Source organism: Drosophila subobscura, chromosome U (assembly GCF_008121235.1).
Source record: "Drosophila subobscura isolate 14011-0131.10 chromosome U, UCBerk_Dsub_1.0, whole genome shotgun sequence".
Taxonomy (NCBI): Eukaryota; Metazoa; Arthropoda; class Insecta; order Diptera; family Drosophilidae; genus Drosophila; species Drosophila subobscura.
The window spans coordinates 7019200-7025851 of NC_048534.1; positions in this window are offsets into that span (position 1 = coordinate 7019200).

The window sequence follows — 6652 nt, forward strand, 5'->3', positions numbered from 1 at the left end:
GGCAGGCATCCATTCAGCAGGGGAATCTTCAAGGGTTTTCTCTCTGTCGCCACTATTCAGACCCTGCCACAACGATGCGTCAGACGCACATATCAATGGTCATGTGGCGGACAGTATGGTACACGGACACGGAGACTTCAGGAGTTCAGAGCTACAGGACAATGCGATTTCCATTGCCATGGCCGTTGAGTAATGTGTGAAAATTGTATTATAAAATTAAAATGAAATGCCTTTTCCCTTACGGCTGCAATTAAAGGCTGCCTCTGCATTTCCATTTACCATTTTCCCATTTGCATTTTCATTTCCATTGGTAATGTTAACGTCGTTTCCAGAACGAGGCGTACCATGAATGAGATGCATTGGGGCAGGACCCCTTTTGACCATTGAAATATGGCGAAAACAAGACAAATTATTGCATTTTCTCTTGCTCAACGTGTGGCACAAACGAGGGTAGAGAATCATCCATTAAAGAACTCGTTTCGTTTTCCCCTTTTTTAAAGGAACATCAAAACTTTGGAGTCTCCCAAAAACTAAATGCAAATTTCATTATTTTAATGTGTTAAATATTTAAAATTAATCACATTTTCAGTGGCCAAAGCACGAGGCAGGAGGCAGAATTATGTCAGTGGAATTATGTTTCAATAATCTCTCATCAGTTGCCACACAACCGATCCGCCAGACTCCATCCTACAAATATTCGTGCCTCGGGCCAGGAGCGATGTTTGCACATTTCATTATGCAACACTTTCATCGCATTACACAAACAAAATCCCCGCCACTTGCCACTTAATACAGTTAAAAACATATTCGCGGCAGCATATAACCGATGGATGCGAGAGATTATGCTTTAATGAGGCGCGGAGGGGGGGCAATGCCACATAATGAGAATCGCTGGTAATGCCACAGAATGCAAATAAATGCCACAAATTCATTGAATATTAAATATACAAAAAATTTCACCATCACATAGAATTTCGAGTCCCATTCCCAGACAGCATGCGGGGGTGGAAAGTTTTTAATTTCCGTTTCAATTGCCGGGCGGCCTGTCGGACCGAGGCTTCTCCCTGTGTCCCACTGTCAGGCAACACAACCAGGAAAGAAATTTTTAACAAAACATCAATTCTCTGCCAACGGCAAACAGGAAATACAAATATTCCAATCCCCAAAAAAAGCATAAAGAATGCTCTCTAGGGTGCCCGAACACACACTCCTCCCGTTCCACCAAAATGCGTGACAATCGAGCCTTGCCCCTGCCCCAAAAAATAATATTATCTCTGCAGAAAGAGAGAGAGAGAGAGAGGGGGATCTCCTATCGGACTATTTGGATACACGGAATAAACTACAGAGTAAGCCGGAAGGAAGGACACGACAGGACAGGACTTCGCGTACTCGTGCCCGCCCCGTGGCATGTGTGTGGCATGCAGCAGTTACGACTCTTAACGGTGGCTCTCGAAACTTGTGAAATCTAATAAATGGCATAAATCGCGTGGAATCGTGTGCAACAGTGCCCCCAGAGTAGAGTGTTGCAAGTGCCCCACCACCACCCACACACCACCATTTGTGGAGCAGCCACTTTTATGATTATTTTTCATTATCAAAGCAAACGTTGCTCTCCTCTCTCATCTCTGTATCGATGGTTAATACAACAATGCATGCCGCATGCCTCATGCCACTCACATGTCCCCACTTGCATGCTCCACCCCCCCTTTACCGAAAGAACATAGACGACAAATTGTTGAAACTTGTTTACTGCCATTTTCCGCTGGGAATTTCCCAAGCGAGGGATGACAAAAATGGGAAAATTTAATAAAAAGGAAAAATTCAAATTTCGAGTAGAGTCCATGGCCCTCTGCCTGCCCCGCGACAACATGTCGTATACGTAATACACACGTGTGACAGGAGTAGCAGTGGCCGGGGTTTGTTTTAATTAGTCGAGGGATTAACTGCAACTGCCCCAAATTGAAAATAGTTGTCCTTCTGTTGCAGCTGTTGCGGGGCATGGACGGGCCCTGCCTCTGCCTCGCTCCCTCATGAAATATGCAACACAAATGTGGCGCAAATGCGGCAATAATTCATCGCTTGATTAGCCATCGATGCCACAAGGAGATGCTATGAATGTTGCGTCGAGAAGGCCTCTCCTTGCCTCATTGTTATGTGTGGAATGTGTCTCCTGTTTGTGCCCCTAAGTACATCTTGGCCTTACAGCTCCTTGCCTCCCAGAAGTGACCCTAAGTAAGGCCTGTGCCTGTGCCTCTCTGGTTCTTGGGCCTTAGAAGGTAGTTTGGTATTTATGGCCCACGTCTGAGGCCTACATGGAAGCCCTGTCTTTGTGTCTTTGGGTGGCAGACGGAGAGCCTAAATATCAATTTCATTTGTGGAATATTCGACTCCCGCCTCGTGTTAGCAGCTTATTGGAGCACACACTGTGTGTGCGTGTGCCACATGTCACGCTTTCTCTCCCTTTGCTTGCGGGGGTGTGCACATATTTGAATAACCTTACATCTGTTGCCTGCCCCCCACTCAAGCCAAAGGGAGCATCCAGTTTCTCTCCCTCCCCAAACATTGGAACTACAAAACGTTTCCTCAATAATTTTCCCAGCGGCTGTTTAGCGAAAGTTTTCCACCCCTCCCCTGATGCAAGCGGAAACGAGCGGAAACTTCGGATCCTTCGCTTGGAAGGAAGCAGAGTCATGATTTCATTTCCGCCCTTTGCTTCTCTCTCCGCTGGCTGTGTGCATTGATAGCTGCCTCATTTGCGTCGTTCTCTGTGGCATTACATTAACCGTGTCGCAAGAAGCTTTCGTTCAAAGTGCAGCAAAGGGTCTCCCTTCGCCATCCCTGAATGATTTACTCCGCATACCCTTTTGCAATAATTAGCGACCTCTTTCAGTCGTTGGGGGCAGCGCACTTGTGTGGCAGGGGGCACTTCTTTAATTGAAACGTCAAAACAAGAACAAAACTTTTCGTTGGGGCAGGCATAACAATATGCCCCCTGCTTACCACCCATTCATTAAAAAACTTTCGTGGCCAAGGCGCAACACGTTCCTCCTTTTCTCATCATTTCTCGACTCGACTCGACTCGAGAGTTCTCTGGCGGGAGAGTCGCAAAAAGTTTTGCGATTGTCAAAAAACTATAAGAAAAGGCACACGCAAAAAACCGCAAAAAAAGTTGTACATTTTCTAGCATTTTCTGGCTCTGCTTTCAGCCGCCTTGCCCCACCCCGCTTCACCCTTGGAAAAGTAGCAAAATCAAAACATGGCAAAAACTACGAAAAAGTGAGGGAAAAGGGAAAAGAACATCAACAGTAGGAAAATCAAACGGAAACGGAAACTCTGTTTCTGTGTTTCCTATGAAAAGTTTGACATTTGATGCCACCACAGAATGAGGCACGCGGCACGAGGCAGGATGGGGCACTTACACCAGTGGCAGATTGCAAATTAAAACAAAGTCTGGTGCTACTGCTGCTGCCACAACATTCGGGAATTAGTTTCGGGATCATCCGCAATGTCCGCTGCTGATTAAACCCACCGGAAGGGAAGACAGTTCTCCTTCTCCTTTTTTGGGGGCGAGTTGGATGCCAGCGACAGTAAATCTTTCATCCATCTTGTCCGCCAATCCCTGTCTCCTTCCTCCCTCTTCTTGCCACAGCCACTGCTGCAGAGGCAATTTGTCCTCGTCCGTCGTCTGCTACGGTTTTGTCTCCACATCCTCGTGGATCCTTCCACACACACTTGTCATCCTATTTATGAGTTTATTATTTTTCCCGCTTCACTATTATTTAGCCAGGCCACCCGTCTCCTCTTGGGGAAACCTCTGGTAAAGCTGCTGCGGAAAATCCTTTCGCTTGGCGCTCAAAAACTTTCTTTCATTCGCAAGTGATGCAATTTTTCACAACTTTTAGTGCAACATTTTTGCCAATCCGCTCCAGCAGCACAGTCTCCCTCTCCTTACCCTCGTGAGTTTATGGTCATGTTATTTATTTAGTCTGAAGTCCTCTCCGCTGCCACAGAGAGAGAAACAACGCTGGCATTTCAGGGTAGAAAAGACTCAGGAGTCTGAATTAATTAGAAAAAGAAGGGTCAAAGATGCACGACAGAGAGCGAAAGAGCGAGAGAGATCCTGAAATTCTCTAATGCGTGAAAGGGTATTCCTGATTCGTTTCGTACACACTGACATCGCATCTTAATTTTCCTCATTTTGTCCATTTTCCCCTTTTGGATATTTGTTGTGTTTTAATCTCTTTCCCTCTATTTTTTGTTGGTTGCTTTTGCAGTTTCTTAAATTGTTTGCAATTTTTGTCAGTGGCGGAGGATCTTTCATTATGACAGCAGAACGAAGGACCCAAATACTCGTCCCCCTGCCACGCTCTGTGGGTTGTGTCTGTTGGTTGCTGATGCAGCCACAAATGAGAAATTTTTGGGGTTAAAAGATGGAAAATTATGAGGCAAAAATAGTTCTTTGGCAATAAGAAAATTTCGAAATTTTGATTGAAAATTGCAAAGATTTGGATGGAATTTCTGTTTCTGCAACAATGGGATAAAGGGAAACATATGTATTGTACATTAGAGAATGTAAATGTGGAGTTCCAACCCCCCACCCCTCAAAGAGAGAATAGAAGAGAAAGCCAAAATGCAAAATGCACATTCGATTGGTGAATTTTTAATGGAAAACTTTAACCTTCGATTGCGATTGCTGCCATGTTTTTCGGGTGGGTTTTGGAAGTTTCAGGAAATGGTGCAAGAAATGTTGTTATTTATCATTCATGCCGCATGCGGCATGCAACCGCACAGCAAGCAAAGAGAGGAGAGGGGAGATTCCACTCGCACAAATCTCTTCTAGCACAAAACTCAACTTTCGAACACTCGAGGCAGTTGGCCCCCCTGCCCTGGTCCGGTCGGTCCCTCTCCTATGATGAGAACTCTTGTGTTTTCTTTCGGTTGCAACTTGTTACAACAAGACACTGCCCCTTAAGACACTCTTCTGTGTTGGGGGCAAGAGAGATTTCTCTGTGCTTTCTCTGTTCAAGTATTTACCACTCATATGCATAAAATGTGCAACAGACACGAGCAGCAGGAGGAAGCAGCAGCAGGAAGCAGCAGCAAAGTGCTCCAGCATTTATTTTATTGACTCACAAACGAAAGAAGGAATAGGAATGCGTATACCAGGATACGACTCCAATTCCCAGTGGCACTGATGCACAGATAGAGCAGAAGTTACAGCTACAGCTACACCGCTGCTTCGACACCTGGCAGAGGAACTCCCAGGACACCCATTCATGGGTTTCCCTCCCTCAAAATCTCTCAATTTGCATACAAAAATAAACGATAAATGGTTCAAAAGTTCCATCCAGAGAGCGTGCAGAGTGCAATGCACCTGAGAGGGGGAGAGGACAACATTTGGACAACAATTTTGCATTAATATTGTTTTTGAATCTTACGCACCATCCTTCCACCCATCACCCACTTCCTACTCCCTCCCAGGGGAAGGAAAAAGTCTCATAATATTTTTCACATTTCATTTCATTGGAAAATTAAATTCCTGGCATATTTTTTTTGCTTTTGGTTGGGCAAATAATAAGAAACCGTACCGCAGAATCAGCAGCAGCAGCAACAGAAGGCGCGACCCAAGAAACAACAGGAACAACAGCTGCCACAAAAGGTCTCCTCCGAAAGGTTGCCTCTTGCCTGGGAAAACATCATATGGCAGGAGGATGGAAGCACGGCCCAAGCATTTCCATTCCTGTCTGTGTAATCAAACGGGGGAATCGCCATTTCAGAGAGAGAGAAAAGGGAAATCTTATCAGCAGCGGACATTTCAGCCATGGAGATTCACACTCGGATGGGCTCTGCTACAGCTGATCTTCCCCTTATTATCTGTGTCTTTGCTGCCTTGTTATCGCTCTCTCCCACTACACATGTATCTCCCTTTGCAATCAATCAACTGCTCCCATGCAAGGGCCACTCTGCTGGAGGTACTCCTCCTCCTTTGGATTTCGGCATTCGACATTTCGGTTGTTGATTTTACTATAAAATAAATACATGAAACGCAGCGGGGCAGCAGCAGTAAAAAGGGAGGGAGAGTAAAGACAAGAGTAAAGAATATAAAATATAAAGTCCACACACACCACACACTACACTGATAAGGAAAACATCAGTAGATACTATGTAGAAACAGCAGCAGCGGCAGCAACGACAGAGACAGCGACAGATGGAGGACAGCATGAAATCGAAATCAAATCAAAACAATATACAAAATACTTGTAGATGTCCCCAGGCCAAAAGAAACGAATCAAAGAATACCCTATAAATAGTGGAAAATCCTTTGAAATATGTGTCATGTGGATATGCCATCCAGTGCGAGGTCTGTGCCACGCATTGATAACACAAACTGAAAGACGGACAGACAGGACAGCCGAAGGGACAGAACTGAGATGTGAAAGGAAAGGGATAGCTCTGATTGTGTCCGCATGCGATGTGTGTGAGATATGTATACGCGGCAAGCGACAATTTCATTCATGCCCCAGCCAACGACATCGACATTGGACATTAGCTTCTAGGTCCAGCGACAGCGACAGGCCATAGCCATAGCTTCAGATTCCAATTCACAGATTCATTCACTACGCATTTTGTAAGCCGAGAAGATGTTCGTTTC